A 19,631-nucleotide genomic window follows, 5' to 3' on the forward strand; every position below is an offset into this window, starting at 1 on the left:
GTTACATAAATAATTGCTTTACATATAAATATGCATATATATAGAGCTATACATAAAACAGTAAAATTATGTAACATATGGAGCCTGTCAAATGTCCTTTACCTGAAAATTTGCTAGACCTCCATCATCCAAGGCAGATTTTGATCTACTTTTGACTATAATAATTTCTCAGAAATGTCATTGAAAATTTTTTAGATTAAAATTATTATTATTATTAGATATGGAATTATTTATATCACAGGAAATGGTAGCAGTAATGTTGATGGAAGAAATTATATTTATAGATAAGTGCTTAAACTCACTATAGGAAACCAACAGCCCAATTTAAATCCATTTCTACTCAAATTCAAATTCAAAGAAGAAAGGAAAACAGGGTAGCGTGCTGAATTATGTCTTTTCTACTTTGGTAGAACAAAAAAAAAATCCAAATCTGAATAAAGTAACCTATATATTTCCTAGTCAAAGATCACACAGATATGCTAATTAGAGAGCAAGCTGGTTATTTTTTAATTAGCTGCTTATGAGGTTTCTGTTCAAGTTTTAACACTCTAATTAAAAACCTAATTGCACATGTAAGCAAACAATGTTCCTCTTGAGGTACCATCACTGAAAGAGAATTATGGAGAGATGGATTTTTATCCTGGATTTAACTTCGTCTTCCATGTGACCATGTCTTTCCTTCCAGGAATATTTACTATAGGACTAAGCTGCGCTCCAGTTTTATATGCCAAATGATGTAAATAATTTAACTTTAAAAGCCAGTTTATACAATCTCAGAGACTACAAAAAAAATATAATCATTCTATCACTTTACTAGTGAGAAATCACATTTTTAGAATTGAATGGGTAATATATGGTTCCAAATTCAGATTGTGTTACCAAAATAAGACTATTTTTTTACCATGATTTTATGGAAAATAAATTTTGACACCTAAAATGTGGAAGATATGTGCTTTTAAATTAAGGATGTTATGCTGAGTTAGATCAACTTATCTTTGTTTAAAACTCACATTTTTCTATTAACTTTACCACAACTCAGAGAAATCCCTCACAGATAGGATTAGTCCATATAAGACCCATGATAATCACGATCCATTCCAACTCTACTTTTCCCTAAGTGAACATTAATCTGACATTTCCGCTTAAATACTACTTGTTTATAATGGTCTCTAATTTTAATTTATAAATCATGCTTAATATTTAAAAATAACAATTTAAAGTTATTTCAAATATTTTCCATGTTTGTAATCAAGAAGATTTAGTTTAAATCTTAGTTGAAGTCTCAACTGTGTAAGTTTAAAATCTCAACTTTTTCCATTTGAAAAATAGAAATAAGATTCATTTCATTCAGAGATAAGATGAGGCAGATACTTATATAGAAATAAATTACATAATTCCAATTCTCAAGATTCAGTTTAATGGGGATTACAGAAAAATTATAATATCTCACAAAGATTTATTTAGGTTATATTTCAGAAGCATTTCACAGACCTTCAATTATAATTCAAAGTTATGTAATTAATGTTGCACACAACATATGTAGCAATATGAACAGCTTAAAACAGTTGCTGTATTCTATGAATCTTGTTTACCAGTTATACCCAAGCCAAGTATAAATACATTTCCTGTTTCCTCCTTCTGCCCCTGTTCGTGGCAGGTAGACAAAAGCAAGTCTCCTGTAATCCAAGGCTATCAACTTACCTCTTCTACAGTTACAGCTCTCCTGGGTAATGACATAGGGAGGTAGATAACTTACCCATACAAAGTCACCAACCCCACTCTTGAGCTTTCAGAGTTGCTGACACCATTTCCGGATACTCACAACACTCATTTAGCCCCAGAGCAGATGGAAACCTCATAGCATCCTCACAAAGTGAGGTAAGTCTCCTCCACCAACCAGATCAGTCTTAAAGTCAGTTACTTGAGCCCCAAAACACTATGTTCTTTCTTATCCAAAGTCTTTAGCACTTTAGCAAAGGAGCTCTTTTCAGTATCTTTATATTATTATTTATTGATTTTATTCCACATACAGAAAAGTATACACAGCTCATATGAACAACTTAAAAATGAAAATAAAACATATAGCAGCCTCCTGCTGGGTACATTTCTATAGCTCTAGAGCCTGTTCTTTATAGGATTATATTCTGGGCTAACTGTTGGCTATTTCTCTCCAAATGAGGAAAGACGTTTCTAGGGCCAAGGGCACATTCTCACCCAAAGCCCAAGTTCCAATTTCTCTGGGCACTCAGAACCTATAATTTTCTGCCAACATGTTTTACATTTCATGTCAACTTTATATAGATTTTTCTAATTGTGTTCAGCAGGAGAGTTGATCTAATGCAAGCCAAACTGCCACGACCAAAAGCTAATATCATATTTGGTCTGAAATTTCATAGAGGACAACTTTCATATTTCATCTATTTTGCTGGGCAGTCAGTGGTGTTTCAATAGGGAATTTCATAGCTTTTCATTCATTCCTGTAATAATTTTTTATATCATCATTCTATTTTCTATGTTTATCTTTCTGAACCTCTTATTACTCAAAAGTTCACATTCTGAATAGTTCTTACATTTCTACTACTTTCTTTTTTAGTTTCCAAGAGTTGTTTTTTTCTAATAGTATTTTGTTTTAATTTATTGACAAAATAAGTTGTCTTATATCTTTAAAAATATTGCTAATAATTATTCTTTTAGTTTTTTTCTATCTGTCAATTTGGTGTGTGTGTGTGTGTGTGTGTGTGTGTATCTTTCATATGAGAAATCTTATCATCTCTGAGTCATAATAAAAAGTGAGAGAATTAAAATCTCATTTGCAGTTTGGAGCATGTAAGTGCAATTTGTCAACTTTGAGTTTCAGTAAAGCATGAGGTAGCCATGTAAATCATTGTCTAAAGTTTTGAGATTAAGGAGGCACTGTTCGTATATCAAAACAATATGCATAAACTAGGACTATAGCAGACACATCAGGTTGTATGTTCCTTCATTTATTAGAGAACTCCACATCTTTTGGTATTTTGTTTTGTTTTGTTTTGAGGCGGGTAGGATTCCTCAGATAAAAATCTTTATAACTCTTGCCTAAAGAGTCTGATTTTCTGCACTTAGGGATAAAGGAACAAAAGTAAGGCTGACAGGTCTTTAAATCCACATTCAGTATGGAGGAAAAAAACATTTCATTTCATCTTCCGGAAATTTTACCTGCAACATAAAGTTTGTATCATGACCCAACTCCATCAATTCAGAGACTGTCGGTTGAACTTCCTCTGCAGTCAAACTTCAGATTTTTATTAGGGATCATAAAGTAAGAGAATGTGAGAATTTGACTTCTCAAGTAGCTTTCACCGTAGTGCCCCATCCAATTAATTTCCAGTCCTATATGCTTGGATCTGTCAGTTTCTGAGACTTTTGCTGATTCTACAGTGTAAATCAGGATGATTTCACCTCTCCTTACTGCCATTGTGGAATTTGGCTTTATTTGGATTCTATGTCAGTTAATCATCCTCCATTTGTATAATCTAGATATAATTTTTTTTTACTGTCACCACTACCCCTATAATTCTATCCTTGTTAGCTTATGTATTTTTTAATGTTCTCACTGTGGCTTTAGTGGAGTATCAAAAGAGAAAATAATTCAAAGTACATTCAATCTATATCCTTAACTTGGATATGTTCTTTCCAGGTTCATTGCTGATTCTGCCTCTCAGGATTCAGATATGAATTTGAGAAACATATTATAAAATATGATAACAATCTGATTAATAACAAAATAGACAGCAATCTGATTAAACAAAAAGTTCTCTTCATTAAAAGGTTCACAGCCCTCTGACATGGAGTCACTTCATTTGAACTCATTTGCCCTCCTTTTAGAATTAGTCATTACTCAAGTCTTAACCCAACGTCTTGTCAAGTATACACCCCAACACCTTTCAGATATGCAAACTATACATAGTTTAAATTGTATTTAATCACCCTTTGGAGATTAAATACAGTATTGGCTATGACACATATATCTACTTATTTTAGAAAAGTGCTGTTATACCTATAATTCAAGTGATTTTCTCACACAAAATTATTAACTCAGCAAATATTTACTAAGGGTTTCTATATAAAAACCATTTCATTAGTATCCATTATTCACAGTGTTTCTTCATATATTATCAAGCAAACAAACAACTGTAAATCTATGAATTAGTTGGAGACAACTACGTCTAAGGATTAGAGTCAGAGGATGCCAGGGACACCTAGCCTTCATTGTGCAAGTGAGAAAACTAAAACATATTCACCTTTAATAATTCGGAGCTGGCACCCTTATTGGGGATTAATGAACTGTCCTGGGGATTTCGAGTCTGGTCAACCCAAATTGAAAGTCAATGGAGTAATTTGGGGAAATTCTACATTAAACTAGAAAATCAATTGCCTATGGAATATTAGCTAGCATGTTGGGTAAAACATAATCCTCATGTTCAAGTTAGTCATCAAATCAGTTCTGAACCCACTCCAAATGCCTTATTCTAAGCAGCTTCAGTCAGTGCTGTGGTAACACTACTCCTGCTGTATTCACCAGGATGCAAAGACTTACTTTAAACTTTCTCAGCCTTAATGAAAAAGGCAAACTGTTTAAATGTATGCTATAAATTAGACACGAACAAAATTTCACTGCAATTTTGTGTCTGATTGAAAATATAGAGGCCGGGCACAGTGGCTCAAGCCTGTAATTTCAGCACTTTGGGAGACCTGGGCGGGTGGATCATGAGGTCAAGAGATCGAGACCATCCTGGTGAACATGGTGAAACCTTGTCTCTACTAAAAATACAAAAAAATTAGCTGGGTGTGGTGGTGCTTGCCTGTAATACCAGCTACTCAGGAGGCTGAGGCAGGAGAATTGCCTGAACCCAGGAGGCAGAGGTTGTGGTGAGCCGAGATTGCCCCATTGCACTCGAGCCTGGGTAACAAGAGCGAAACTCCGTCTCAAAGAAAAAAAAAAAAAAAGAAAAAGAAAGTATAGGTAAGAATATTTGTTGTAGTTTTCTCTTGCAATCCTTAGGTCGATAAGCTGCAAGGCACACAACTTTTATCTCTCTCCTTAAGGTCACTTTCTGATACCAGGTACCTTGTTGGATAGTGATAGTGCTGAATAAGTGCCACTATTCACAGAGGTGCTTCAGTGCCACACACAATAGCTCCTTCATTAAGGCGCAAACAAATGAATACCATGAAGCAAGTGTATGGTGCAGAATATGCTGGCACAGGGTAAGGTGTTTGAACTGGATGATCCTCAGGTCACTTCCAACACTCAGCAGTAAGTTTCTCAGAGAGTATTATAACATAAATGAATATTTTCATGCCTAGAAAGAAGTAATGATGTGCTTTTCGTTAATGCTTCATTAAAATGTCTTTACAGATATATTGCTGTAGTATCTACTTCTTTTATGTTATATTGTGTCATCCTATAAATTTATATTATACCTTCATAATTGTGTGCTATATATCTGGACAGTATAAATATTTTCAATACTAATATGAATTATAAACAAAATATTATTTAGCACACGAACCTACATATTTCAAACATCATGCATACTTTTACAAGGAAAAACAAGTTCTGACAAAGTTGAATTAATAAATAAATGCAATGATGACTTTGAGAAACAGAGGTATCCCAGGGAATGGTTTCTTCCCTCTAGGATTCCAGACACAGAATGAGAGGTTTCCATTCTTGTAAAAGCAAAATCACTTGACTTAAAGTAAAGACAAATCCACAGTAAGCAGTTAATCCCTTGAGTGCACTTCACAAAGTCAAGCTCTCATGGCTGAGGTGTTGGTAGATGCCAAGTCAGCATGAAGCAGGAGCTTAGTGACTTTAATTCCATGGTCACAAAAGACTTTCCGCTGGATTTCTAACTCCACGGTTTTTAGAAATGAATGTTTGTGTTTCCTTCTGTGTACCTCAGCTGCAACCAGAACCATTATCTGCCCCTAGAATACAGTTTTAGGTTTATTGGACAGATAGAAAAAAAATCCTAGATGTTTCCATTATGACAGCTAAAAAATGGTTGGCAAATGTTCTTTTAAATTGCTTTTTGCTGCACCGACATTTTGAGATGTTTGTAATCATGAAAATATAAAGCATTATATTTCAATTTACAAAGTCCAAACGATTGATCTATAAGTGTAGTGAATTTGTTAATCATCACGTACAAATTGTCAAGCTAATCTCTCAGCAGGATAAAATGCCATTTAAGCAACATGGACGAAAGAAAACAGAACTGACATGACAAGGCAATAAATGAATTAGGGATGGTAGAAACTCCATGAAAGAGGCAGTTTAAAAAAGCTGAACAAGGTTGAGGAGCCAAGTTTTGCTTTCCGAAGAGGAGAAACATCGTTAGAGAAGAAAGGAGAGGTGAAAAAACACAAGCACTTCATGATGGGCGATGAGGAAGGAAAGTTAAAAAGATTAAGGAAGTTTGAGGGAACCAGAGTCTCTGTATGTGTGAACAGCACTAGATAAGGAGGAAAAGAACTCTGACTGGATTGGCATGTCCTGACCAAACAAAGGAAGTTTTTGGCAGACAATGTGATACCATTAAAAGATTTTCACAGAAAATTTAAGAAATAATCAGAGCTTTGTTTTTAGGAAGTTCGTACTACTACTTGTGTATAAAGAGAAGTGTACAAAGGGATGGCAGGGGAAGAATAGAAACAGGAAGGACATCCAGAAACCCCTGTAGCATTTCAGGTCTCCAGGAACCGGGGCTTAAACCAGAGATAGTGGAAATGGGAGTAGGAATGATTTGTGTTTGAAGACACTAGAAGTTTTTGGTTAATGACATTGTGAGATGTCACAGTGAAAATTGACATTGAAGATGACATCATGATCTTGTCTTATTGATTTACAGGAAAAAAATAAGCCAAAGGAGAAAACTGTTATGAAAGGCAATGTAACAACTATTTACAATCATAAGCTCTGGAATGGAAAAGATCTGACTTTGAACTGCAACTCTACTGCTGACCAGCCTCATGATCTTAAAGAACTTATATAACATCTCTGTGCCTCAGTTTTTCCATCTATACAAGGGGGCTAATAAAGTACCTATCACACAGGGATGGCAAAACACAAAAAATAATATATGCAAATAAACATTGCATTATACATAAGTTTGAGTCACTGTTATTGGTAATATATTATTTTGAGCAATAGGGATTAACTTTATATTTCTTGACATTATGGAAACTTACTAGTATTAAACAGGCAATTCGAATTGTGGCATTGGAGCTGTAACAGAAAGCAGAGAGAGATATACAAATATTTGAAACTCTTGAAGTCAACTACAGGATATCACAGGATTCTAATTTTCTAGTCCCTGAGACAAAACTTAGGCATGTTCTGTGAGTCCCTGGTAACCTTGCAATATCATATAAAATTGTGTATTTCAAGGCCTCAGTTGACTGGATGTCTGACCCATGTGCACCAATCAGAGCTTTAAAACAAGAATTCAAAACTGGTTTGAAATTGGAGAAATCTTCAAAAATCATTGACAGCTGCATAGGGGTTCAATGACTAATGTCAGGCAATTGTACAAATTGTCAAAAAGGAAGAACGTTGTAATTTGAGAATTATAAATAATTAATAGTAATTCTTAGGAACTTTGTATAAAGGATAATTAAACAGAGGATTTGTGTGTATGTGTGTGTGTCTGTGTGTGCTTATTTTAATTAATCATTAGAAGCTTGCATGGGTTCACTAAGAAAACAAATTTCAGACTAATATCATTTGGGAATTTTAATGAATTTGTATAGGAAATTTAATTTTTTTCATAAGCTAAAATATTTGAAAGAATTCACTGGATTCAAAAGAGTAATGGTTTATAGTAATGCTTTACTAAAAAGCAAAGGTTGCAGTGTAAAAACAAAAAACAAAAATAAAAAATAAGCACAAAAACAGGAAGAGAGTTTAGGTAAGCGTTGGAGTCCCAAGAGATACCGTATATGCAAACTCTACAGCAAGCCTGTACAACCCATGACCCGTGGGCCTCATGCAGCCCAGAACAGCTTTAAATGCTGCACAACACAAACGCATAAACTTTCTTAAAACATTGATATTTATTTATTTATTATTGTTTAATTAATTCATTAATTTTTTAGCTCATCAGCTATGGTTAGTGTTAGTGTATTTTATGTGTGGTCCAAAACAATTTTTCTTTCAGTGCGGCCCAGGGAAGCCAAAAGATTGGACACCCGTGCTTTGCAAGGTCCTTTTCAACACACTCAAGCCACTTCCTGTCCATATGAAACCATCAAGATCTTCGCAATAAATCTTGGCTTCAGGAGAACTGGTATCATAAATTGCCAGGATGTCTTTTTAGCCAAATAGTTAATTAAGCCACGCTGTCTAACTAGTTGTGCTGAGTGAAAACAATCAACAAACAAACTAGCCCAGGGAGTTACCAGAATAGTTTCAGACTTTGAATTCTACTTCCATTATTTTAACAAAGAAGTGAAGCCAGACCTCCAGGCAACCCCAAAGTCTAGAGTTTTCCAGTACAGTGCATGTCAACTCTATGCTATGCACAGGTGAGAGGAGTTCATACATGGAGAATGTCATAATTTCAGTGATAAATTTGATGTCATGTCATATGAAATTGTTACGAGCAAGATGAAAAAAAATCAATGAGATAACACTATGATTAGGCTGATTTATAGTTGGAGGAGAAATTTATCCAAAAATGTCAGTTAGGGGGCCACAGTGGCTCCCGCCGGAGGTCGTGGCGCTTGTGAAGGTGAGGTTATGAGTTCAAGGCTAACCTGAGCAACCTCATAAGCTCAAACTGATTGGCAAAAAAAAAAAAAAAAAAAAAAAATGTCAGTTAGTTGCATAAAATTACCTAGGAAGGCAAGTCAGTTAATCAGTGAATGAAAGCCAGCAAAATCAAAACAGTGTTTCACAAATATAAAGTCTATGTTTAGAACATCTTAATTATTTGCTAAATAGTTAGTGATCAAATCAATGAACAGTTTATGTGGGAGAAAAAAATCTCAGTGCTTTCAGTGAATCAGTGCATTCAATTTAAGCAGATATGGTTTTATTGAAATACACACATACATATTTTAAGCCTAGTATAGTGTGCAATTTAGAAAATTATTGGAATTCTTCACTCTGTGGTGGTTTGTATGGGCGACTGGTTCTATTTCTGTATATCACAATCATAACATTATGGTAACATCTGTATTCTCTACCACAAGAGGCTAAGCTAAACTAGGAATCCTTCATTGAGGAAATATAACAGTTCTTTAAAAACTAATCCACACAAAATTTATTGAGTAGATGTTAGCAGACAAAAATAAATGTACAAAATTAAGTAGACAGGAAAGGTTACATAGGGAAGTTTTGTGTTTCCTAGGACTCAGTTTTTCTACCACCACTGTCCAGTTATAGTCCCAGAGAGATTTTATGCATATACAATCAAGTGCCCATTTTAAACAAATGATCACATACTATATGCATTATTCTGAATCTGTTCACTGTATGTTTCAGTATATGTTGCCTAGCTTTCCATTATCAGTACATAAAAATTGGTCTCATTCTTCTTAAGAGCTGCATAATATTGCATTGTATAGATACGCTGTAAGTAATTTAACGACACCTATTAATAGATTTGTAGGTGGTCTAAAACACTAAAACAATGTTTCAACAAACAACCTTTATAAATATTTTATACATATTTCAGTGTATTGAATACTAATTTTTCTAAGTTGAATGTCTGGGTGAGAGTGAATTTCATCTTAAAATTTTAATCTGTATTTTCAAATTGCTCTTATCATTGTTTTTACCCTTTCATACTGTCATGAGTAAAGTACACAGTGCTCACTTTCATCTTGGCCGATAGAGTGTTTTACAAAATTTCTCTTTTTCAAAGTGGAAAATTGAATCTTCTTACATTTTTCATTAATGTTTCTCACACTTCCATGTATTTGACACATGTGTGTGTGCTATAGCTGGAACCTGAGCAACACCATTTTATGCAAGACAAAGCTGTTTTTCAGAAATAAGTTGTAACAGCTGCCCCATTCTCCTCACAATGACTGCTAATCTTGGCTTCTGTAAATAAAACCGCTTACCTTTTCTTATCAGTGACTGCCCGAATTGCTGGCCTTTGCTTACCAGTAATGACCAGAATAAGCAGCCCAAGTTAATTCCATTCTGGCCCCTGCAACTTGTAATAAGTAACTAAGATCTGTGGATTCCACCACTGCCCAGACGATGTGTAAACTAACACTTATCTTGACTTCTGTAAACCACTTAGGTAACAAATGAAGTGAACACAAGTCCCCTAGCCCTTGGAATGTCTGGAGACCTGCACCCTCCTCTCTGCCAGGGAGGTGATTTACAGAATTCCCTAACCCTCAGAATGTCTGAATCCCTTCACCCCCACCCCGCTCCACACCCTCACCCCCAAGGTGGTTTACAGGCATAAAAGAGTCTTGTCACCCTCTTTTCGGGGCCACAGGTTGGAGAGACGTGAGTCCTCTATGGTCACTGGCAATAAAGACCCTGCAATTTGGCATACTTTGTCTTGGTGTTAATTTTATAATCTCGCATTTCAATACATCATTTGGAGGCCCCAGCAAGATATATTCTCTTTTTAACACCAGACAAAAGCTATCTCAGAATCTTGCCCAGGCGGCAGCTCCTACCTCAGGGGCCTCTAAGGGGAGGCACCCCCTGATTTGCCCCAGGGCCCCAGAGAGTCACTGTGGATGATAAGCAACCGCCCGGCTGACATCCACCCAAAATTCTTCAGGGTCCTAAAACCTCCGGAGGTAAGTTTGGTCTGTAATCTGGTCTGGAATCTTGGAACTAGTTCAAGGGGGGCCTGAGTCAGGGGACTGGATGCAACTCTGACCTGGCAAGCCTCACTGAGACGTCGCTTAAGGCTTCTGGTGGCTGGCACAGTAGGTTTCAGCCTTCTAGTGGCTGGCACGGTGGGTGTCAGCCTTCTGGTGGCTGATGCAGTGGGTATCAGCCTTCTGGTAGCTGGTATAGTGGGTATCAGCATTCACAGCCTTCTGGTAGCTGGCATAGTGGGTGTCAGCATTCAGTTGTTTTCCATAAACACAGTATGAATGAGAGAGTGATTGTGTATATATGTAGTCCCACGGCTGAAAAGCTACACGGCTTGTGTGGGCCTTCACCTGTGGTTCCACAGGAGCATCATAAGGCATAACGGTGATTCATTCCAGAGTTGTTGGGTCGAGCCAACTTCCTTCCTTAAGTGACCAGGCCTGGGGGTTATATGGGTTCACCTTAGCCAAGAAGCTCCTGAAAAATCCCTCCATGGGCATGGCCGGGCAGTGGTTTAGATCTATTATTCTTGAGGTGGATAATATTCTCCATTGGCTATGTGACCACTGATTTCAAGAAACTCTAATCGAGTTTACACCTTTGGAAATAATTCTGTTCTCTTTCCTTTTCTTCTTCTTATACTATCATTGAGGCCTTATTCTTCCTTTTTCCATATCTGAGAAAAAAATCTGCCCCCAATGACTTGGGTGTAGTTTTTTTCTGTGTTTTAGAGAAACAAACTTTAAATAAGAAACTACCACCCCTCTTTGCCTGTTTAGGGTTTAAAAAAAAAAAAGGATTAATTGTCTCTTCTGTCAAAAGAAACAGAAACAGGAAAGGAAAGAGGAGACAGAAGAGAAAGAGAGAGGAGACAGAGAACAGGGAGAAAGAGAAAGTGGACATAAGAGAGAGGAGAGAGGACAAGAAAGTAAGAGAGGGGAAGAAGAGAGGAGACAGAAAAGAGAGAGAGAGGAGACAGGAGAGAGAGAGGAGAGAAAAAAGTAGACAGAAGAAAGGAGAGATGAGACAGAGACAAAGGAAAAAAAAAGAAAGCGATAGGGAGACAGGAATTTAATGCTTTTCAGGGTCCCTGTGTCAAGGTGAATGAAAGCTGCAGGGGTGGGGAAATTGCAGCCGGCAACTTAGAGCTCAGTTTTTAAACTGACACAAAAAGCGTTTTTCTTTCTCCGCCAGCAACCAGCCCTACCCGACTTTCAGGCGGGTCACACTGCCTCAGGGTGCAGTATTTGCATTTAAAATCTGGCTTTAAGAACAGCTTTCTAGCTCTTCTTAATGCAAGTTACTTGTTACACAGTAGTTAAAGTGTAGGGCCTGCAATTGCAAGGTTGTTAGTTCAAATCCTCAGTGAAGCCAGTCTTAAATTAGTAAAATCTCTTAGGGGAAAATTCAAAAACTGAAGGAAAAATCAAATAGGGCCGTCTAACTCCCGGCCTTGTACCCCTCTCAAATGCATGACAGCCAACTTCGAAGTTAGGTTTTCAGTTCAATATGGCGTAAAATTAACCCCGGGAGAACTCTGCTCTTTATCTAAACTAGAATGGTCATCCTTTGGAATTAGGTGGCCTGACACTGGGACCTACAACTCAAAAAAAAATTGCCCAGACTGTATGGAAAATGGTTGCAGAAACTCCTGGACACCCTGACCAGTTTCCAAACATTAACCAATGGTTGGATTTAGTCCAACAACTTCCCCAACCTCGCTGTGGCTGCATAAAACAGGCTAGACTTCAGGTCATGTTAGCCGGCCCAGAGAAAGCCCCTTCTGGGCCAGCCATTCTCCCCACCCCAGTTGAGAATCAGGAAATACCTCCATCCTATTCAAGGCCCTCTGAACCAGGGCCTCAGTACCCCCTTGGCAGTACTGGTAACTAAACCTTGTCCCCCTTGCACACCCACAGCAGGGCCCCACACCCACCAGCGGTCCTTCCTTTCCAAGAGGAGCCCCCAACAGCAGAAGACAATGGGGGTTGCCCATTCTTTATTCACATCCCCTTCCTGTCAAGAGACTTATATAACTGAAAGGTGATCAAAATTAAAGACAGGGCCAAAACGCCAAGTGCTGGCACAAGCTTTATTAAGAGCAAGGGAAAATCTGCCGGGCTGCACCCAAAATTGGCACACAACACCCGTGGCGTGGCAAAGGGGATTTTTATGGCCTGCAAGCCGGCAAATGCCTCCAGTGTGAGGAGCTGTGCAGGAGGGGAGGGGCTGGGGAATTGCTGAGTTTAATAGTTCCTGGGAGGGCTTGGGGAACTGCTAACATGGCGAGATGGGGAGGGTTAGAAGCCCGCTGAGATGGAAAGTTCCCCTGGAGGGGGTCATGCTGGGAGGCTGGGGATCCTAAGTCAGTGGTGGGGTTTTACAAATGGAGTAAGTTCTGTCATAAAGCTCAACATCCCCCGTTCTCTGAAAAGCCCCAGGCTTTGACAGGTCTCTTAGAATCTGTACTGCAGACTCATTGCCCCACTTGGGATGACTGCCAACAATTATTACTGAGTCTGTTCACCACAGAGGAAAGAGGCAAAATTAGACAGGAAGCCCTGAAAGCCGTCATAGGTCCAGGGCGAGGAAGAGTAGAAGAAAAAAAAAGGGTGGGGGATCAAATTAAAAAGGTTTTTTTCCTCTACCCGACCCCAATGGGGGCCCAACACCTTGGGGGGTCACCAGGCTCTGAACACATTTCACCGGTATCTTTTAGAAGGGGTTAGGGAGTGACCCGTAAGCCCACTAACTTCTCCATGGTAGGGACTATAACTCAGGGTCTGTAGGAGTCACTGGCTGCTTTCCTTGAGCACCTACAGGATGCCTACCGCACCTACACTCCTATTGACCCTGAGGCCCTAGAAAATCAGCAGGCCATCAATCTGGCTTTCGTTTCCCAGTCTGCCCCAGACATCAAAAGAAAATTGTAAAAATTAGAGGGGTTCCAGGGAATAAGTTTAGCTCAGTTGTTGGAGAGTGCCCAAAAGTTTTTAACAATAGAGACACCTTAGAGACCAAGCAAGATAAGAGTTACTAAAGCAGTGAGAGCAGCTCTCCAGGAAACCTGAGTTATCGCACAGGACCAGAAATCCAGCAGAGGGGCCCAGCGAGACAAAAGCGCAACTTAGGGCACAACCAATATGCATTCTGCTGCAAGGTTTTAAAAATTCCCCCACTTTGTTTGATGAGGAGCTGAGCAAAGATCTCATGGTCTTCCAAGCCGAACAGCCAAGGTGTACCCTCCTCCATTATAGGGATGACTTACTCTTGGCGACAAAAACCCAGGAGGCCTGTAAAGAGACCACCCAGTCATTACTAAGGACCCTATAGACTTTGGATTACCGGGTCTCATCTAAAAGGCCGAACTCTGCCAACTGAAAGTTACTTACCTGGGCTATATCATAGAGAAGGGCAGCCGGGTGCTGGCACCCAGCCGAGTCCAAGCTGTACTGCAGATACCCACCCCTACCACCAAATGCCAAGTTCGGAAATTTCTCGGAGCAGTAGGGTACAGCAGGCTATGAATTTTGGGATTTGCTGAAATAGTGAAACTCTTGTACGCGTGTACTGGAGGGGACCAGCCTTTGACATGGACGGTAACAGAACAGCAGGCTTTTGGCAGACTAAAAGAAGCCTTAACCATGGCCCCAGCCTTGGCCTTGCCTGACATTTCTAAGCCGTTCTAGCTATTCGTACATGAAAGACAGGGGGTTGCTAAGGGGGTACTCACCCAGACTCTGGGTCCTGGCCAGTCGCCTACCTCTCTAAAATACTTGATATACTATAGTCTCCAGATGGCCAGCTTGCCTAAGAGTGGTGGCAGCCACAGCCCTATTAGTCAAAGAGGCAGACAAGCTGACTTTGGGGCAGGAGTTAAACTTAGTGGCACCCCACGCGGTGGAGTCACCACCCCATGGAGCTCCGGGAAAATGGATGTCTAATGCCCGCATAGTACAATACCAGGCCTTACTTTTGGACCAGCCCCACATAAAGTTTTCTAAAACCACAGTTTTAAACCCTGCCACATTGCTGCCTGACAGTGAGCTAGAGGAGCCCATACATGACTGCCAACAGACAATAGATGTCCTCCACGCTGCGTGACGGGATCTCACCGATGTCCCCCTGCAGAACCCGGAAGAGGTACTGTACACAGATGGCAGCCGTTTCATGGTCGATGGAGTCAGGTATGCCAGGGCAACTGTGGTCACCCTAGAGCAGGTTATTTGGGCTCAGACTCTTTCACACAAAACCTCAGCCCAAAAGGCAGAACTCATAGCTCTGATAAAGGCCTTGAACTGGGCAGAGGGAAAAACTGTCAACATTTATACAGATAGACGATATGCTTTTGCTATGGCCCCTGTACATGGAGCCATTTATAGAGAAAGAGGGTTGCTTACCTCAGAGGGAAAATTCATCAAAAACAAAGAGAAAATCATAGCTCTGCTAGAAGCTATATGGAAGCCCAAGGCAGTGGCATTAATACACTGCAAAGGACACCAGAAGGGAAATTCACCAGAGGCAAAGAGAAATAGAGCAGCTGACCTGCAAGCCAGACAGGCAGCCTTGGAACTCATGAAACCTCTGACTCTTCTTGTGACTCTGGGGACCCCAACCCTGCTCGCTACCCCTATGTACTCACCTGATAAAGAAAGCTTTGCTAAGGAACAGGAGGCATGACAGGATTCCACAGGATGGTGGATTCTACCGGACTCAAGGATTGTGCTCCCCGAGGCTCTAAGATGGACTCTAGTTAAGGACATACACCAGGCTACCCACTTAGGGCAAACAAAACTAACTGAGCTGCTGAGGGCCAGATACTACATTCCACATTTATATGAGATTGTTAGGGAAACTTCTACTCGTTGTGATGTATGTGCCAGAGTAAATCCAGGAGGCAGTAGGACTAGTCAGGCAGGAATCAGACTTAGGGGCACTAGCCCAGGGGAACACTGGGAGGTAGATTTCACTGAAATAAAGCCCCCAGCGTGCAGCTATAAATACCTTCTTGTGTTTGTAGACACTTTCTCTGAATGGGTCGAGGTTTTTCCTACTAGGTCAGCAACCGCACTGTTAGTAACAAAAAAATTGTTACAGGACCTGGTTCCTCAGTTCGGCTTGCGCCTGACACTGGAATCAGATAATGGCCCTGCATTTACAGAGCAGGTTTTTCAGGGCCTGGCCAAGGCCCTGGGCATATCCTGGAAACTACACTGTGCCTATCACCACCAGAGTTCAGGGCAGGTTGAAAGGATGAACCAGACCATAAAGGAGACATTAACAAAATTTATTCTAGAGACTGGTGAAAACTTGGTCAACCTCCTTCCTTTTGTTCTCCTCCATACCCGATGTACTCCCTTACTCCCCAAACTTGCAGACACCATACATGCTGAAGTCCATAACCACATACTTCTTAAGTCCTTACAGGCACTCCAGTCTGTTCAGTCCCAGGTGCACTCGCTCATCAGGGCAACTCAACCCACTCCAGTGGACCTCACTGACCAGCTGGTACACCCCTTCCAGCCAGGGGACAAGGTCTTGGTAAAGAGATTCACTGTCTCTGGCCTAACTCCTCACTGGAAAGGACCCTACACCGTGATCTTGGTCACCCCCATGGCCATCAAGGTGGATGGACTGACTGGCTGGATTCACCATTCACATGTCAAGACTGCCCCCCGGGATGCACAATAGAGAGTGACCTCAGCTTCAGCAGACCACCTAAAGCTAAGACTTCCGCACTCCTCACTGTAACCTTCCTTGTCCCCCTGATTTCTGGTGTAGCCCCTCAGAGGGGACCCCCCTTGACTCCCACCTATTACCGGTGGGTCCTTACTGAAGGATCCACTGGAAAATATGTTAGTTCTGTAATTGGAAAGGGATCCACCCTTGTCAACTTAACCCTAGAGTACATTCCCAGAGATCCCATAACCTTCTCCCTAGACCTCTGCACTCTCTCTAGCGAGATCCTAGATGTAAATACTATAGGACAAATGAAGACAAGAAGATGGGGGTGGGGAAATGCGGTGAAAGCAAAGGGTATGGGGTGGGGGAATGTAGAGGCCAAAATACAGCTTCAGACTATGGGGCTATATCTATGCCCAGGGTCTACCCCACAAAGGAGATGAAATTGTGGAAACTTAGAGGAGTTCTTCTGCCCCCATTTGGGCTGTGAGACTATCTCCAATATATCAGGATATACTGCAAACAGGGACTCTTTCATTTCTTTCACCTAAGACTCTCACCGAAACCCCTGCTACACCGGTTCTTGTAACCCACTCAAAATAACAATCCTGTGTCCAGATAGGAGATGGGCAACAGGGTGTACCTGGGGTCTCCGAGTATATATGAGTGGGTGGGACAAGGGAAACATCTTTACCATCCAGTGTATACAAAATAGGAGAGGATTAGACCTGCTGTTCTTAAAGAAAGGAGGGCTGTGCGCTGCACTCAGCAAACAATGTTGCTTCTCCGCAAACAAATCCAGGCTCATTCAGGACAGCCTTACCATGGTTCGGCAGAACTTAAAAACAAGAAAACACCTCAGAGAGGCCTCAGGAAATTGGTACCAAAAACTGTTCTCTTGGTCCCCCTGGCTAACATCCCTACTCACTGGATTAGCAGGACCCTTAGCCCTAATGGTCCTAGGGCTAATATTTAGACCATGCCTTTTAAACATTCTCCTCAAATTTATCCAGGAAAGAATAGACTCGGTCAAGTTAATGGTTCTGAGATCCAATTATGGGCCCCTGTGTCAAGAAGAGGAAACCTATTAAAGATTTAATACATGTTAAAAGAACAGGGGGGAATGTGCTATAGCTGGAACCTGAGCAACACCATTTTATACAAGACAAAGCTGTTTTTCAGAAATAAGTTGTAATGGCTGCCCCATTCTCCTCACAATGACTGCTAATGTTAACTTCTGTAAATAAAACTGCTTACATTTTCTTATCAGTGGCTGCCAGAATTGCTGGCCTTTGCTTACCAGTAACGACCAGAATAAGCAGCCCAAGTTAATTCCATCCTGGCCCCTGCAACTTGTAATAAGTAACTAAGATCTGTGGATTCCACCTCTGCCCAGACGATGTGTAAACTAATGCTTATCTTGACTTCTGTAAACCACTTAGGTAACAAATGCAGTGACATCAAGTCCCCTTGCCCTTGGAATGTCCGGAGACCCGCTCCCTCCTCTCTGCCCAGAGGTGATTTACAGAATTCCCTGGCCCTCAGAATGTCTGAATCCCTTCACCCCCACCCCTGCCCCACACCCTCACCCCGGAGGTGGTTTACAGGTATAAAAGAGTCTTGTCACCTTGTTTTCGGGGCCACAGTTTGGAGAGATATGAGTTTCATGGTCGCCGACAATAAAGACCCTGCAATTTGGCATACTTTTGTCTTAGTGTTAATTTTATAATCTCACATTTCAATACTTCATGTGTATCTTTCTTTTGTGAAAGCTCTTTATTTGCAGGGCTAGATGAACAACAAGAGGTAAGTGAGAAAAAAGAATATACACTGATCCAGGTAGTGGGAAAAGTATAGAGTATATGAAAAATTCACATATATGTTTACATTTTTTTATAACATTAAGTGGGAAAAAAGTAGTAGTACAAAATGAGGTTAGGAAGAATGACAGACACCAGAGCATCGAGAATCTCATGTGTCTACTAAGTAATTTAGACTTTAGATTTAGCTGAGACTTTATTTATGAGGAATACCTGGTCTGCTTTTAAAGTAGTCTCGGGATGCAGCCCTCGGGATTGTAATTCTACAGGATTAATGTGGAAACCAAGAGCCAAGGGCAGATAGTGATTCATTTTGATGTCTGCAAATCAATTCAATGGGTACACATAATAATGTTTTAGAGTTTTTGTTTGCTTGTTGTTACTGAATAAAGAAGAGAAATGAACAAAATAGAATCAAAAAGAACAAGGAATGAAAAGCAGAGGGAAAGAGAATGGAAGAAAGAAAAAAGAAAAGAAAGTAAAGAGAAGATGAAAGTGAGGTGAGAAAACTAAATGGAGAGAATAAAATATTAGAACACATTGATGAACATGTGATGCTGATTTCAATAAGTATGTATATAGACATAGTGAGTATGGGTTTGCATGGACTGGTGTTCTAAGAAGTGATGAGAAAATGTAAAATGTAATTCTTGCTGTTAGCTATGGCTTCAAAAGTTTGAAAATAGCTACCTTAGCTTAGATGAGAGCATTGAAGGGTTTTGAACATATGAATGACACCATCTTGCATTTTAGATTCATCTGTCAAATACCTATGGGCAAACAGTCACCCTTAACATATTATACATACACATGTTCTGCGATTCTCATTTCAACATATTAAAAGCAAAAGTCTTTAATTTGACATGCAAATGAGTCTGCACATTTTACAAATATAAGAATGGTAAGTTTCCATAAGAGTCTTTTCTTATTCAACATTTAATTCATTATTTTACTTAAATATACTTATATAGAACCTGCTTCTACTCAGACACACTTTTACACTTTTAGGTGCTGAAACCCCAAGTCCCTGCATTCGTGAAGCTTACATTCTGGTCAAGAGCACCACACAATAGTAGTTTCTGTGACAAATTGTATAGTCCAAAGATGACAGCAGCATTACCTTCCATCTCACGTTCTCTTCTAATAATGTGTCTTTGATATTTCTCATCAGGTGGTGGAATTTACAACCATTACTCTTTAAGATGTGCATACTTTTGTGATTCTTTTGGTTAATTGTATCCTGAAGTATTACCTCTTGATTTTGTCAGCAAGGAAGTAAATAATGTGAC

The 19,631-nt window shown here is 39.8% G+C and overlaps 1 long non-coding RNA gene across 1 annotated transcript; it reads left to right on the top strand.

Moving 5' to 3' along the window:
* Nucleotides 1-1,776: 1,776 nt before the first annotated feature.
* LOC108592763 (uncharacterized) lies at nt 1,777-7,155 on the top strand. The gene is made up of 2 exons (XR_001913012.3): nt 1,777-1,878; nt 6,897-7,155. It is a non-coding gene; the product is annotated as an uncharacterized LOC108592763 (long non-coding RNA).
* The last annotated feature ends 12,476 nt before the right edge of the window (nt 7,156-19,631 follow it).

This window comes from Callithrix jacchus, chromosome 7, assembly GCF_049354715.1.
Source record: "Callithrix jacchus isolate 240 chromosome 7, calJac240_pri, whole genome shotgun sequence".
Taxonomy (NCBI): domain Eukaryota; kingdom Metazoa; phylum Chordata; class Mammalia; order Primates; family Cebidae; genus Callithrix; species Callithrix jacchus.